Raw genomic sequence first — 17,712 nt, 5'->3', positions numbered from 1 at the left:
TTCACCATTAGATAGCCAGAGTCAATTATAAACCTTTTATGTTTCCCTAGCAGGAAGGTTAAAATTCAATTCTCTTTTATTGCAGTTTGCAAATATAATATACTCTCCAGCTGGCTTGGAAAAGCTTTTTAGTTAAATCATCTTGTGCAACACTGCTTCTTAGGTGCTGGTACTTTCCTATTCAACAACAAACTGACAGCCATGCACTTCCAGAGTATTTATTGGTCTGTTCTTTAAATATAATCGTTATTTTACAACTTTTTTTTTTCTTTTTTTTTTTTTTTTTTAACTGGGAGGAGGGTGGGGGGAAAGCAGGCAACCATGCTTTTAGATTTAAAACGTCTCCTAAAGATGGTAAATGCTGTCCTTTGTGCCTCTCCCCAGTAAATCAGTTGCTTGATTCTTTTTGTTTTCAGGGTTTAAAATACTGCTACTAACAGAAAGTAAAGTGATGTGTTAGCACAGCAGAGCTTGCTGTGTTATTGAGCTGAGGCAAGAAGCCCAGAAAACCAGAAGAAAATGATCCAGTGAAATCTATAATCCTTCCTTCTGCCCTCACCACAGCTCCATAGCATGAGATGATTATGCCTGTTAGAATAACCACTTATCTACCCATGGCCAGTTCTGGTGTCTACTGGAATGTTAAAAAGGTTCACTCCTAATTACTGTGCTGACTCAATTCTTTTTGTCCAACTTCAACTTCAAAGAAATTCATTATAACTTATCCCCCAACCAAGGGAAGTAAATGGACTTACTGGAAGGATGAATATGCTCCAAAAGGGTGAGAGAGAAATAAAGAGGAGAAATTGAGGGTCTTTCTATAGGGTCTTATGAAAACTGAGAGCCCTGACGATGAGTTAATTATTTCTGTTACCAATGCTGCAGCTCACAAACCCAGTCAGGTTTTCCTGATCTTCTTGCAACAAGGCTATCATCTGGCAATCCTGTTTGTTACAGGTCTGAATAATTTTGTCTAATTTTGACTGCATAACTGCTTGGGACACAGACCGTTTCTTCCTGCATTTTAAGAGTTAAACCAGAAGCACCCAGTGCATAAATACTATGTACAATAAACTTAATATTCAAGGCACCTTTGTTGGTTCCTATTTTCTATGACTCAACAAATTTGATGTGCTGAACACAGCTATGATCGCAAGAGGAAAAAAAAAAAAGGTCACTTTTTCTGTTATAGGAGTTTTGTAGAAACCCACTGATGCTGACGCCAATATACTGTGTGTAGGTTTCCCCTCTCCTCCAAGATGTTATTTTTGTGAAAGTGCAAACCACCAGCCTTCCAGCAACATCTGTGGGCTAGAAAGACTGAGCATCTTTGGCATTTTTACAAGCAGAAATGTACTGCCCTGAAAATAATACCAACAGCACTAATGATGCTGAGGGGTATCATAGAAAGTTGCATTAATACAGTAACTCCAGAAGAAAAAAAAATGAAGTCCAGCTAATAAAACACTTTCTGTAGGAAAAAAATGTGACATGCGCTTTCCAGATGCCTGTCCTTGCCTGCCCTTTTCCTAAAGGGTCCAGTTAATCTTCCTATAAAGTTTATTATGTACACAAAATCCCCCCTGCCCAAGAGTCTTAGTGGGATGATTAAATCAACATCTTACACAATGTCTCATCTTAGGAAATCTTAATTAATGATTGCCGTGTTATATATTAGGGCACCTAGGTGGAAAAAGCATCACATTTTTACCTCCAGGGCTGTTATGTGTTTCTTTTCACAAATTCGCCACACATGGTTAGGCACAATTAGCACCAGCAGGTCACAGGAGGCCCGGGTAACAAGCAAGCACAGCACCGAAATGGGTCTTTTCTCCTGAGAGTCCCTCTGAAGGTCAGGGTTGGAGTGGGCAGCAGAGCGGCCTCACAAAACTGCCCATCCATACATCTCCCTCGAGCTGGATATGAGGAAAGTGAGTACAATTCCCCCGTAGTTTCCCCAATGGCCAAATGTATTACCTTAGGATCTCTGAAGAGGAATTTCCTGCTGCAGCTCTTCTTCTTTCTGCCTCTTTATTATTACTGTTCATTATTTCTGCCACATCAGCACGCTGTAGGGCCAGTCCCTACATTTTCCCCCTGACAGACACCCTACAGACAACCGACAAGGGTGAGTAGAACAGCTCTTGGGGTGCGTTAAATCTGGAACGTTATTCCATGAAGCTTTTAGGGAGCTACTTTCTGACTGTATCCTTTCTGTAAGCACGGCCGGTAAGCTCCATTTCAGAGCTGGGACACCCCCTGCCCCCCTTTCACTTCTACTTCTGAAAAACAGAAGATTAAGTTCAGCTGAAAGAGTTCATTCCTCAACATTGAAAAATGCATTAGCTTGAATTTGTAACAGAAATTCAAATCTCTCTGAAACGTAAAAATAGCGCTCAGCTGCAAATTCAACTGCAAGTTACCGAATAGAAGAACTTGCACTATAACCAACTACAAGACGAGATGAAGGCATCCCCGGCCCCTTTGCCTTTAAAATGCCCTGGAAGCAGTGGCTTTCGGCAGAACACCTTATCTGCTCTCGAGAGCTGTGACTCTTCATCCTTTCGTTATGAAGACCCAGGGGATTGCTTACTTAGCATACACCAGAGGCAATGGGTAGGGTGAGCAGTCACTGCAGCCAGAAAACCCCAGCACGGAGCAGAGGCAATTACCCTCCGCACACGGAGACCGTGGAGCTGAATCGTGCTGAATAGAGAACCCCTCCGGCTGGCAGAGCCATGTGTGGCTGGGAAGAGCAGCCACTTTCGCTCCGCTGAAAAGCAATGCAGTAAGTGACTCTGATATTGCAGCAGGCATTGGTTCCCGAGGTTAACAAGGAGCCGAAGCCTTGCAGCTTTTGCTGTGAGAGAGACAACCTCTGGTCCGGGACCAGTGTCAGAGCCGCACAGTTTTTGTTGCTGTTGTTTCTAAATCGAGTGAAGGAATCGAGCCGATGTGCAGTGACACTAAGCAAATAATTTTGCATTGTGTGCATGTGTGTGTATTGCAGGGGAGTGCTTGCTGTATGGTCCTGTGCCGAAGTAGTACTGCTAGGTTTGTGGCTTTTTTCTATAGTCATGTTTGACAGCATTTAAACAGGGATGCTGCTTAATAACTTACTGTCGGCGTGTGTTTCTGTGCTCTTTAACTAGACAGCATGATTCCTGTGCTTGGGTGCAAACTATTTTCTGTACTATTATGCTAGATTTACAGAGACTGTGTCACCAAATAATGAAAAATCAGAGACTGCAACTATGTGAATGAGTGCCTTGATGAAAATAATACTTTAATTTTACTTCATCAGATGCAGCTAGCTTCTAGTTTGAGGTAAATACTTCAGTGTGGTTTGAAACTGCAGATGCCTTTTTTTTTTTTGTAGATAAATGTTTATAAGCAGTACTTTACCATAGCATAGCTGTGGGTTTCTTCAGATTCAAATGATGTTTTTCTGTACCCTGCAGTAGCACAGCTTTCTATTTGTAATGTGTAGTAAAGAGAAGGCATGCTTTAAAGTTTGGTTTATTAGAAGAGAGGTTTTTACATAGCTTGAAAGTGTTTGTAAAACAAGAGTTTGGGAAATAATTGCAGACCTTTGGAAGAAAACATACAGCATTTAAATCAAATTTGACTGTGCAGTTTTCACTCTGTTAATTTTGGGACTATTACTAAGCTATGTTCATCTGGTTTCTTAATACAGCTTTTTTCAGTGACTTACAAGACTCTGGTTTAGACTAACTGCCTGTTTTGAGAATAAGTGCCATTTTCGGCTTCAGGCACGTTTAACTCCTTGAGGTAAAGCATTCTGTATTATTTCAGAGGGCAGTACATATAGTCCCAAAAGTCAGGTATTCTTTTTTGCTGTTAAGTCAAATCAAATGTCAATATTAAATAATCATGGATCTCTTGAAAAGGGCACTCATGAAAGCAGTCTTTAGTTCTACGACTCGGTTTTTGTCTAAAAGTTGGAGCTCATTTAGTTATTGTAAACTATTGGGAAATGTACAGGAAGTGCCCACATTTTGAAGAAAAAAATTCCTTCTTGGCATGTCTTTGTCAATTTAGTTTTGCACAAAATTTGGTGTGTCACGTTATCAGAAGGGATGCTTCTCACAAATAAGACAACTGAAGCTCAGTTTCTGCTAACAGAGTTTTTGCAGGAATGCTGCTAAAGATGTGTAATGTTTAGTAACAGGCACAGCTAAAGGCTTGGAGGAATTAATACCCGGGAATTACAGCTCTGAGTTACCGCTTTTCTACTCATATGCAACATGCATGTCTTAAACACTTTACTCCTTGAGAGAGAGGGACACGGGTGCCAATAATTGCTATTTCCCCTGACAACGCCATCGAGAATTTTCTCCTTTTGCCTAAGACAACCCTTGTGACTTATGGTGCTATTGAGTCGTAATCATTAAGTTAATGAACCATTAATAAGTGATAAATATTCTTCACTATTTGTACAACTTTGAAGACGGAGAAATCTACAAGGAAGGTGAATTGTGTCTGACTCTGACCTGCTCACCTCTTCCCTTTCTCTCCTATCTTGACTTCTCCCATTTCCTTTCTGTGTGCAAACATTTGGTAGGTGTTAGAGCTGCTCATGATTCGGGACCTTAACCCATGATCTGTGCTCTTTTTCCAGTAGCAGGTCCATGATCAGTGTGTCATCTACCTCTGTCTTCTTCATCCAGATATCTAGCTAAGCCAATAAGGAATTTGGAACATATGAAGATTTATTATAAGATAGTTCAAAAATAGATGTTTAAACCTAGTGTTGATTATCTATCATAAGGAAATAGCAGGGATTTTACCTGTAATCAGGATGTACGCAGAACATGCAGTTTTGACGATATTATCAACAGACATTTTCAGGTAAACTAATCCTGGTAATTTAACAAGTCACTGTTTTCAAAAGATTTTCTCCCAGGAAAAAAAATATACAAATTAGGAGGAAAGAAAATGCAAATAGGAGTTGATGTTGGAAAGATACTGGATTCATAATAATAATCACAAGAGGAAAAGAAAGATTATAGCTGTTTTTATGCCTTCATGCAATTCTGAGTCCCTAATCAAAATGTGTTCCCTGAACTGGAAACTTACAGTTATTTCCCAGATATTATTGTTCATGTCAAAATTAAAATGGGAAAACATTAAGCATGTAATCTAATACCTCAGCCGTCTAGAATAAATATATTAGTAAACAAATGCTTTCGCTATTTCATCCTGTCTTTTAAGTTATCCTGGCAAGAGCCTTGCCTCATAAGTCAAGTTCACTTTATTGCACTGAAACCTTAGAGAGGCGCACACAAAGAAAAGTTTACTAATTTTAACTTACACTGTCAGTAATCAATTGCAACCCAATTTAATTAACGTTTAGAGTACTTGAATTCATGTTACTATGTTGCTACCATTTTTTCACTTGTAGAAACACTGACAATTCTTTACAGTATGAAATATGACTGCACCATCTTGACATCTAAGCACCAGAGACAAAGCTTCCAGTACAAAGCTGGAATGAAGAATATACCATAGGCAGATGAACACGCTCCTTAATTTCAACGCACAGTGAAAATGAGTCAGTTGCGACAGGAACCAATGGTGCAGACAATGTTAAATTAAAAGATACGACATTTAGCACATTCTCAAAGAGAAAAACTTAGGGATTTTTGAACAAGAGCAGTGAATTTTTCTACCATGCTTAGTAGAGCTGTCATGTTTATAAAGAAAAATGTCTTACAGCTAGTGAAATCCAAAATGTGCCATATACAGTCAATACTTTGTTTCTGACTACAAAAGAAAGGACACTTTCTTCCCTTTCTGTTATTCAAGGGTAGACTTTCTGATGGTGCCTAACTACTTAGATATGCTGCATAATAATTATTTTATTCATATGTATGAAAGCAAAAGGCTTAGAATCTTTGTTATACTTATCTGCTGTGAGCATCAAGATTGAATTTAATTGGGATTTTCAGATATATGTTTAGACAATCCATTTTCAACAACAAAATGAATATGCTAAGTGTTACTTGCTAGCACTTCTTACAAAAGGCAGTAGTTTAATAGTCTGCAATAGTTACAATTCAGAATACTTTCCTTGCCAGGGTGACTATCTGCACTTTCCACACCCACACAAGTCCCCAGAAGCTCCTGTGCATAAAGCAGCAGTGCAGTAGTGTTCAAGGAGGATTAAAGGACTAAGTACCTCCTAAATACTGCTGCCTGAGCTGTCGTTTTAAACAGGAGCAAAAATAATGTACCTGCCTCTTCCAAGTGCTGTTCAAAAGGAACAGATATGCATCCAAAATACATCCAAAAGTAGAAAGATCATGGTCTACATTTTGCAAAGTACCTTCAAAGCGTACCTAGAAGGCAGTTTGACCTTCAGAAGATACAGAAGAACTGGTCCATGATTCCTCCACCTCTTGTACATGTTCTCTAGAGCTTTAGGAAAGTATTTTGGCATCTGTCTTTTTGGAGGATAGTTCAATAGAATGAACTTTAAAACAAGGCTGTGAAAGTGCATATCCTAATAAACTAGATGATCAGTGACAGACTGCAAATCAGACATCTGATTTTCACAGAAACATCTGGAGGAAACTTAAATGCTGTATGCTCAGTTTTGAATCTTTAGGAGTTAGTTCATGGAATCTTTAATGATCTTTTCGTCCCTTTTGAACATAAATAGAAAGGAAAGAGCATGTCAGCTGAACAAGGGTTTCCTTGAACAATAGCCACAGAGATAAGTACACTTTCCCAGCATTATTTTAGCATTTAAATTTCAAAACTACTTCACCTAGCCCTGGCAAGACTAAGTCTCTGGGGGTCCTATCCACAGATACTCTGAATCCACAGCAGTCAGCGAGGGAAAGATTCTTAGACAGGAAGAACATCATATTCCCAGTGTGTCAGTCAGTACTTTGTTCAGAGGGAAAGATGAGGAAACAAGACAGAAGGTTGCTGAAAACAAAGATGCTCACATTTCTTCTGCTAGAAACAGAGAAAAAATTTATTTCATTTTATGATAAATCACAGGTTTTCTCTCAATGTTATGCTTTAGACTTTCAGTCAGGGCCAACGGCAATAAAGAACCACATCCTCAAGCAAACAGAAACTATCTGGTGGAAAACCTTTCTTCCCCTTTCTGCTCCTGCCCCTTCTGATTGATTTCATGATTTTCGGAAGAATTTGCTGCCTTATACCTTTAGCCTGTATCATAAACTGGTCCAAAGTAAGCTGATGTCACCCATCCAGTATTATTTTTTCCTGTGTTCATATTCAAGCTCCTGTTGCCTCTGCCAACATCGCCAACCTGCTTACAACTTCTTACCAAATAACCACGTCACACTGTACGTTGCAGAACTATACTGGATTTTCATCAGCCTAGTTTAAAATTCAGCCCTCAGCCTGAGCATAACCCAACTAGGAGAGCAACTAAGAGATATAATAATACTTTTTTTTTTTGCCTTCTTTGGAGGCACTAAGTATTTATCATACTTAGTTTTGCCGTGTTGATTCCTTTACCTCCACTCTAAAAATGGAGCGTGTTGTCAGTTGCTCTGCCCAAGTCATTTTGTGACTTTTTTTTTTTAATGGGGAAAATCAGGGAAAAGAACATGATATATCAATGTGGAACATCAACATAAGACAAGGACTATAACACAAGGAAGTGTCTATAACAGAGAGGTGCTATGGAGTTAGAACAAAGGTGAGCATATACACATTTACCAAGTGACCCATTTCCGGTGAGATTTCCAGAGAAGTTGAGGAAGAACTGGAACTAGGTTGGGAAGGGAGATCATTCCAAACTGACAACTTGTCAGGAAAGTATCTGCCATTATAAGAAGTCCAAACAAAGACAAATCATAACTACTCAGAGTCATGAAACTTGGGTAATCCAAAATAAAAAGACTGAACTCTGAAAAAAAATAAACACTGCATTCTTTTTGTCTTCCACTTTCTGGAATATTTTAGGATTCATACTTCAAAATGTTCATCTACAAGCACGTGAGAGATTCTCGCACAAGAAGATCACAGCTTCAAAAGCATCACCTCAAATAAAAATCATACAACTTTAAAGTCAGGCAACCTCTACATTTAGCAGCACAAATTCACAAAACATTTTCTTTTGTTTTTATTCTTACCATTTTACATCCCTGCCTTTATGTCTTGCAGCCAGTGGAAACGTCTACTAAGGAAAGAAAGTGAAGGATTTTCTAATGCCTGTGTCTGCAAACTACCAGAAAATATTGTTTTCCCCATCACATTCTGCTACTGAGTTCACTATATCATCATTGCATTTTGCGAGTTGTAAGCAAAAGGCAGCAGGAAAGGAAATATTAACACATACTGATGCAGCTCCTGTTCAGCTGCAAAAGTATTCCAAAAAACTTCTCCATTCTCTTCTCACGTGCTGTATTTGATCAGCACTTTGAAGATGACTAGTATTATATTCTCTCACCTTTCAGACTCTGTCACACCACTACAGCATTTGCAATTCTCATCTTCACATTCAACATAGGTATTTTCTGGAAAGAAGCAGACTCTCCTGTTCAGAAAACACCTGCTCTCACTTCATAACATTCTCCTGCTGCCATACATAAGTAGCAATTTCTTTTAAGAGTTGCCTGAAGAACGGGAACAGGTTGGTAATCACATTCGAGCAAGTAGAAAAACAAAATGAACCCATAATTGCTCCTGTAAAGGGGTTTTCCTACACTATTCTTCTACTTTGGGTCTTGATCCCAAATCAGCAGGCAGCAATGAGGAGACTCCCAGGGACTTTGGATCAGAACATATCAGACTTCTAATAAAGGTAGCTTGAGAATATTTTAATAATCAACAGCTACTCACATTTGCAAAATCCTGCTCATATTTTTTCTTCAGAAAAAGGAGTACAAAAAGATCCTGACCTTGCAAACACTCACCTTTGTGAGCAGTTCTCTCTTTTGTAAATAGCCAGCCTCTCATCAGTGGCTTTATTTGCCTAAGTCCTTGCACATGCATTAAAAATTTATAACAGCTGTTACAGACAACGAAGTTATGTGTCACCCTGGTGTTTTCTAATAGCCATTTGATTTAAATTGTGGGAAACAAAGGAAATAATATATTAAAAGAGGAATGAAAACATAATGCAACCACAAAAACTTTGGTTACACATGGAATTTAAGTAGATGGAATAACTTTTCTTATGAAGAAATACTGTGCCTCAATAATGCTTTGTACCCTTGCTCCCCAGCCTGGGACTTGATGTCAGCTGCCCTTTAGACACCCTTGGTTCTCAGAATGTAGCCTGCTGGAGCAAGCCAGCAAAGGGATATGTCTTTATTTCTAGCATTTATTTCATATAATCTTCATAAAACTGATATTTTGGTAAGAAATAGGAAGTGCATAAAAATGAAGTAGTATCTTTAAATGAAACAGCACCAAAAAAAAAGGCAATAAATCAAGATCTGGAAAGAAAATGAAAGCAGCAGATATTCCATAAGGTTTGCTTAAACAGTATTTAGTACTAAGGCATTTATTATCTTTAATCTGTAAGAAAAAAAGCAAATCTGTAAGAAAAAAAAGTAACGTGCCACCTGAATGGGTCCCACCTGGAAATACCCATCTCCTGATGAAAGCAGCTAACCATTTCAACAGCAGCTAAGGGGATGCTGTGACCAGTTTAAAAGGACACTGCCTAGCTGTTAGGAAGCACAACCCATGCAGAAACTTCATTGTCTGTAACAGCAAGAGGTTAAATGTCAGTAACGTACAGCTGGGGCATTTTATATCTAAGTGTGTACGTGTACACATGAACAAAAATGTAAACCTTAGGGTTCATCCTTGGTCCTTTCCACCAGCTGCCCATTAAAAGCACTGCTAAGAAGGACTTGAAAACCACTGGAGCTCATAGGCAACATGATTTTTCTAGCTCTTATCCACAGTATGGGAGGAATATACTAAATTTCTTATGGAACAACACTCAAAGCTTTTCTATTCTCCTGTTTTTAACACTCAGCTGCAGATGTGGCATCTCTGAACTTTTTTCCTTGAGCTCCTGTAGGACTCCAGAAATAGTACCTTACAGGCACCGCTCCCACCCCTGCCCGCAGGTGAGGGAAGCGAGATTAAATTCAGCAGAGGCTGAACTGAATGAAGAGGTGTGATTTGAGTCAACAGAACTGTTTTCTTTTGATTGCCCCGCAGCTAGGATCTTGCTCCAAAAGTGATGTTATGTTTTCAGGTGATATTTAATCAAATAGTCACTTGTTCATTAGAAAACACCTGAACTGTCTGCTAGGGTTTTTATTTTTTTGGCTAGCACTGAAGTATAAACATACCAAGCACAGAACAGACACTTCGCACCTGTACAGCCTCATCTCCCAGTTGTAGGAGGGCAAATTGCTCCCCTTACTTAAAGTCACTGAAATCTCATCAAAGCACTTGAACACCATACTTGGTTTAAAAGGCCCCAGCAGCACAGGTGAGGAGAAAGACTTCATCACTTCAGGCACAGATCTTCTTGCTACCTCTTGTCCTTTGCACCTGAGAGATCACTGATGCAGACAGTACAGTCAATTTTCTTCAGATCTACACAAAACAATGTCATTGACATTGTAATTCTCTCATGCTTTCCCTCTCTGGCAAGGCTCCCTTTTTCCTCCCTCTGCCGCTATTTATATATTGAGTTTTCATTCCTGTAAGCAATATGCTCCTCTGTCATTCTCCAGCCTCATGGGAAGGACTTGTGGTTTCATGGACAGTTCGGTGTGTAAATAGCAGTCACTCCCACTCCAGAGTCCACCCTACAACAGGTGCTTCTCTGCATCTGCATGAAATGGTCACAACTGGGCTGGTGACCAGGTTGGGGAACAGATCTGGGTTAAAACTAAGCTGAAAAAATACGGTTTGCTTTATCCCAGATCCATACCCTGATCTACCCAGTTTGGTGTGTGGCCTCATAACTGTTTTGGCCATCCCAAGTGAGGGATCAGGCATAGATAGGAAGGAATAGTTCCTGGCAGGTGAAGAGACTGGACTGCTGCACAGGGTTAAACCCCGCCAGCAGCGGTCTTCCTTCCCATAAAATGCCTGGCTCAGCTCTTCCCTCACCTGCTGCTCTCTGAGATCTGCATACTGTTTACAGTCAGATTAATAAAAACAGAGCTTTTAAAACATCCGTGATATTTTCTTCTGTTTCAAATATCTGGACTTGTTGTATATGTAGTAGCTGAAACCTATCAGCCTATGCTTTGCTTCCAAATAGGAAGGATTATCTTCCCATTTATATACAATAAGCGTGCATGATAGCACCATTGCTATCATAGCAATCCTGTCCCGTGGATTCAAAATTAAAATGCGTGTACAAATACACTGCTCTCAAGACCATTTATATATGCTCCAGTGACATCACTGGGCAGCTTGGTAACAGAAAACCTCATTGAATTTTCTTAGCTAAAATTCACAGAAGTTACAGTTTAAAACTAAATTTGCAAGACTCTGTAAAGGAAATGCAGGTGCAGTCAGCCTAGGTTGAGCTTTTTGTAAAAAAATAAATATATAAAGAATTTTTAAAGTCTGATTTACTGGTTTAGACTTATTTGGTTTTCTCATATGGGCTAAGAGCACCCAGGCAGTCCATTACTTTGTCTCAGCTGACAGAAGGTAACTTCTAAAGATTCATTACCTCCATTACTGGCTGTCCTGAAAACATAACCCTACCATATTACAAGTATTAGACTATAAAAAGTTCCCTACCATACCTGCAGTTATTGCCATGATACGTGTTATGGGATAGTAATAGCTGAAAGATATCAACATGAAGTTTGCTAGAAACAGCTCTAACACAGCTTTGTAAGCTACTTATTCAGGTGAATGAAGAGCTTATGCTTGAAACTTTTAATCTTCCTGTGTCCAGGAAAGTCTTTCTAGTGCACTTCAAAGACTTGGCCAACTGGAAGCAGGCTCTACAGGAAACTGCTGTAGGATCCATTTGGAAGCTGACTCCAGCGCAAGAATTCGAAGAAATGAATTTGGCATCTATAGAGAGAGTGGAGTCAACACTTTCTAAGCAGGGGACAGAGAAAGATTTGGCAAGGCTTGTGCATTTTTTATTGACATTTTACATCACAAAGGGGCAATCCCAGATCTTCTAACTCCCTAAACCAGCTCAGCCTGGAGTGGTCTTGAAGGACCCCTTCCTCAGGTGTATGGTCTCTGTAGCATAGGCCACGGTCTCTGTGGGTAGGTGAGTGGTAGAGACCAACAGAAAACACACACGTGCAAAAAAAAAAAAAAATATCATTTTCCATGAACCCATGCTTTTCTGCGCTCCCTACTACCCACCAACCAAAGATAAAGCTTTTATATGGACAGTTGTCAGAGAATTAGCATGGGAATGTAGAGAAAGGGAATATTTATGCCTGCTTCAGGTGATTCAAACTGAAACACTTTTTAAAGGAATCTTTGGGAAATAGAAATCAACAGTGGTTGGCATCGTGCTCAGAACATTGCCTTGGGACAATGAAGCACACAAACGCTTTGCTGATATTTTGGATGCAGCACAGGAGAATTTTCCAAGTGATTTTTCATCTCACAGCAAGAAAAATGTTACTTCAGCCTTAAACATTTTCTTATTTACTTGTGGACATGTATTTGCAGCTTAAGCAAGCATCTGCAAAACATGAATGCCTACAGCACTTTTTAAAATTAATAGCAGAGGAGGAAATAACACTGCTACTCTAAGCAAAATTTTATCTATTGGATTTGCTAAGAATGGGATGCTCTGTATAAACAAAGTCTTGTTTCCTTATTTGTGTAGGGATCAGAATGGCTGTCTTCAGCTTGCTTTTCTCCTGAAAATTCATTCCTGTAATCCCCTTATGCTCCTACATTAAAACCTAGGGCTCAATTGAGAGGTCACTTAACTGACAATGTAAGTTAGCTGTAAGTAAACCTAACAGAATGCAGCGTGGCAAGCCACCCCACAAACAAAGCAAAACAATGGCAAATCTGTACTACCTCACCTACTACTTCATTCCTTTAAAAAAAAAAACAACACACTATTTCTTACTATGTCTTCTTTCTCTGTTCCCTTGCAAGTTACATCTGTTTATACTGAGTTGCCGATATGCCAGTTTGCTCAACAGCCATGTCTGTTCTGAAGAGATCCTTGTTATTTAACAGTGGTGGGCACATAACCGCATGAATAACTGCATGACTGCAGGATGGTGAGAGTCTAAGCACATCCAGGAAGGACCAAGGCAAAGACCTGAGAGGGGCCCCTGTTTGGGGGCATACAGGATTCCTCCAAATGGCTCAGCATCAACAGAAAGCATCTTTTTGAGTGCAAGGCAGATGGCGTCACAAAACCTGATCTGAGAAATCACACAACAGGTAGCTCTAGGTAACTCCTCAGAAATACGGACACCATTTACCACACTAGGAAATCTCCATACTGAGTCAGACAGACGTGACTGTAGCTAATAGCACTGGCTTCTCTGAAACGCTGGCCAACCGGGATATTCTGGGCACATATAGATGCTCAGAAAGGAGTAGTTCTTGCCATGAGCTCACCTCTCGGCATAGGCAGCTGGACAGCTATGAGAGGAAGGAATAACTTGAGGAAATTTGTTTCAGCTACAGGGAATTTCAGTCAATGATTCTTCAAGAAAAACTGGGCAATGCAGTCCTGTGTATTGTGCAGGGCATTTTTGCTCCAGGGAAGGCAGTTATGGAATCATTCCCCAAAGAGTATGAGGCAACATGACAGCTTGATCATCTCAAAGAAGTGCAGAATTCTTCATTCTCTCTCTCCCCCCTCACAATTGATACTCAGTACAAAGCATTCTCCTATTGCACTACCAGCTGCACCAAAATAGAATCCCAAGAAAATAATCACTTCCCCAAAATTCCTGTCTCAGTCAGAGTTATGAGCTTGGAGGCAGAGAACTGGAAACCTCTCAAAGGATTTTGCTATCACTGTTTCCCTGGGCAAAGATCACAGACAACAACCACCACAATTAGTATTTCAAACCTGTTTTCTGAAAAAAAAAAAAAAAAAGAAAAAAAAAGAAACAGACTTTGCATCTAAAAATAATCTTGTGATAAACAATCTCTTTTTCAAAAAGGTTAAAAACATTTGGTATTTTGCCTTTTTCCCATTAACAAAACAATCCACAACTTCTGGACAATCTGTTCCAGTGCCTCACTGCCCTCAGAGTAAAGAATTTCTTTCTAACATCTAACCTAAATCTCTCCTCTTTTTGTTTAAAACCTTTCCCCCTTGTCCTATCTCTATCTGCAAGCGTAGATAGATTTTGTACTGAAAATGTTAACAGAGTTGAAAACTTCTTGTCCCATCGGTACGGTGAGTCTCATTCTAGCAGAGCAAAATTCAACCTGACCCAACTTCATGAGATGGTACCTCAGCCAGGAGCTGGGGCTGCACCACCAAAGTGACCTGTTCCTCAGAGAGGAAGAGGCTGCGTTCGAAGGAATTCGTCTGAAGAAGCAAACTAGAGCTGCACCTACTCTGCTCTCCCATATCCCTGTCTTTTCCCCCTCTTTATCATGGGATACAACACAGTGTCTCACCCACCAAACGTTTGGAAAATATAATAAGTTTGATCAGGAAAAGAAAAGTTTATCGAAGAGCTCTACTAAATTCACTAGGTTTGCTGAGAGAACAGGATCTTTGAACAGCAATGGGATGTGTGATTGCAAGCAGACATTAATTTTATTATGCAATTGCCCAATTTCACTTTCCTGAAATATCTGGTTCTACTACACAGAGAAAGTCAGCATTTTTAGAGCAGTTTAAGCCATAAAATAGACTAATAGCATCAGAGGAAAAAAAAAAAGAATACCTGTTCCTTCAAAAATTTGAGTGATTAGACTCATTTTCAATCTTTCATACACATGATCTCTTATTTAATCTCCCCCCTTACTTGATAGTGGCAAACAACATCTTTTTACTCTAAACTTTTGTTTTTTCTCCATTATTGATGCATTTCTCTTGACAATAATGGATTTTTGCAAAATGCTTCTGTGAGAGATCAGAAAGCAGGAGCACTTGCAAGCAAGGCTTCAGATGGCTGTGCCAGTTCTCCCCAGTGCAATGTCATTTCACTGCTATTAAGCATGTTCCCGCCTTGAAAGCCAAATCAAAGAGAATTTTAAAACAATGAATAAAATTATGAGGCCAAAAATGTAAGGGTGAGGAAAACCAGATACGATCCAATACTCACTAGGATAAATGAAATCAAAATTAGGCTCTCTTCATTGTGATATTAGGATCAGGATGTTCTTTCCCATATTTGTATTATCATTAAATAAAAGTCTCTAACTACAACCCTTTGTCAGAGGAAAATGAGGGTAGTGCTTGAATAGTCAAAGTTGTACAATTTTTTGGCTTTTCTCATAGGATACATGGGATAACTATTGCTTCTTTTTTCCACTTGGCCTCTTTGTAAGATAATCTTCATGAGTTCCCCCCAGAATTTGATGAACTGAATAAAAAGAATGATCTTTCTGCACAGAGTTTCTGGGCAAAACTGATTTCTTATAGTCCTTTCTGGTTGTTTTAGCGTTTTCTCTTTTCCGTACAACTCTGCCTAATATAAATTTGTACTTGAATCATGTATCATTCAATGAGCACATGAAAAAATTTGCACATAAGGTATTAAATAACCAGTAAAGTTCTTGTAAAAACAAATTTGGCAAGTGAGAAAGCTAAGTCATGTTTGAATAACTACCATGTCTTCAAAATAACAAAGATAATTCTACAAATTTCTTTTTCTAGATTTTTAGTTCTCAGTAACTTTCTGAGAAGCCATTATTTAAAAAATGTGAGATTAGTGTGAGAACAGAAAATATTATCTGGGGTCCTTTTCTTGCAATTATTCTCAAGTACGCTGCATGTGCTTATACAGCATAACAACTACCATGACTCTGAGAGGGTGCTGTGAAAATCACTGGTCCATAAATCCTTGCTGGTTACTGTTTAGAAAATGAGTTTGTGAAGGAATAAAAGCAGTTTTTCACCAGGTTACAGAAAAAAAAAAAAGGAGGAAGAAGAAATAGTTTCCAACTAAAAGAGGAGGTTTTAAATGAGGCTTAGCAGGCCATAGCAAGGCCTGCCTGCAGGCACCACACCTCATGACATGGAGACATGGGGCTTTGCCTCGCAGGTCTGAGCGGCCTGCGGCTGCCATCTGGCCACCCAGCTGCTGAAGGGCAGGACCCGGGGGAATTCAGGCTCCCTCAGGGCTCTCCAGGCTTTAGGGCTCAGATAAAAGCTCCTGGCCGGCTGGGGGCCATGGGTGCGGGCACCCTGTGGCAGACAGGTTGGCCTACCCGAGGCCCCACAACATGGAGCCAGGGTGCCCCTCAGCAAATCGGGCTGGAAATAGCTCTGGTGCCAGGTCCTGTGTACTTGGCCACACAAAATTGTTGGCTCCCCTCCCCACTTCTACACCATCTGCGTCTTTATACAGCATGAGGAAATATTTATAATCAATTTTTGGTTGTCCAATAGTGGTTCCTGACATATTTCTTTGCAGGCCGATGTTGTTTTCCCTGCTTGAGTGGCATAGCAATAACAAATACATCTATTATTCATTAAATGACATCAAAGTACATTAATATGCATCAGCATTTCTGAACGACATCCACATCGCAACGATACACAACACTTCTCACCTCATTTGCCTTATTAACAGCTAAACATTATAGTTTGTGGTTTAAAATTTGAGTGTTGGAAGGGGAGGCAATTTGTTTCACTGTGCATTGCAAATGAGATACGATGGGAGAGCTCACGGTGGCAGGAGAGCAAAAGCTTGTGCTGCTGAAGCACAGGACCAAGGACCAGAGCAGATGTGTCTCTCTGCGGAGATACCACAGACTGACCTGGTGAGCGTAAGACAAGAAATTTAAGGCCACCGCTGAAGATTTCAGTCTATGGGTTTGTCTACAGAGCCCATCAAAGCCCCTGTTTGCCAGCTGACTCTCAGCTTGCCATCTACATGTGTGCAAAGCAACCACAAATCCTTACAAGGTCAGAACACGACATTTTTAGACGCTTTGTATACCAGTAAATATTTCCAAGCAGAACAGAGAATCACTTAGGTCAAAGTCAAACCCATAAAGAGGAACTTTCTTTTTAAAAGTGAAGGGATTTAGTCCTACAGAGCTCAGTTTTAACATATTTTAAATCAGAATTTAATAAAATTCACCAAGCTCAGAGTGTGAGAAATGTGGAAAAGGACATTTCTAAAGTAAAGGTCAATCCATAAATACATGCTCTTTGTGATATGTGCTGGCGTTGTTTTGTTGTTGTTGTTTGTTTTGTATACAGAAAAAAAATAGGAAAGGAAAGAGGAGTCAAGAGTATTTACTCTTGTGGCTTCCCTGCTCGCTGCCTGGAAGCAAGCCTTAGCATTGCTGTATTAACTGGCACCACAGCCTACATCTGCAAGATGGAGAGCTCTGCATAACATTTTCCTGACTGCCAGTGTAAGTCAAACTAGATGGAAGATGATTTATGGACTTTGCTGTTTACGGGGATAAATGAGAACAGAATTATGCCTAGTTCACTGTGTCCCAAATAATTCCTTGGGGTTATGAAGTCTGTATAATGCCGTGTTACCATAGTTTTATGCGAGCGTAAAATCAAAATAACAGAAAATGAACTACTGAAGCAGAAAGCATAGGAAACATACCAAAACACAT

General features: G+C 39.7%; 1 protein-coding gene across 3 annotated transcripts in view; it reads left to right on the top strand.

Annotated features, from left to right (window-relative positions):
- Positions 1-1,909: 1,909 nt before the first annotated feature.
- The window catches only part of CTXND1 (cortexin domain containing 1), a 37,402-nt gene continuing 21,599 nt past the window's right edge, over positions 1,910-17,712 (top strand). Inside the window, exon 1 of one of the 3 annotated variants that reach the window (XR_014588769.1) lies at positions 1,910-2,128. The gene's annotated coding sequence lies outside the window, so the exon portion shown is untranslated. Of the gene's footprint in view, positions 2,129-2,513; positions 2,789-17,712 lie in introns of those variants that run through there. The other 2 variants (XM_083850668.1, XM_083850667.1) reach the window with 2 other exon arrangements.

The sequence above is a fragment of the Anser anser genome, assembly GCF_964211835.1.
Source record: "Anser anser genome assembly, chromosome: 10".
Taxonomy (NCBI): Eukaryota; Metazoa; Chordata; class Aves; order Anseriformes; family Anatidae; genus Anser; species Anser anser.
The sequence above is the reverse complement of the archived record's forward strand: the minus strand, read 5'-3'. Positions and strand labels throughout refer to the sequence as shown.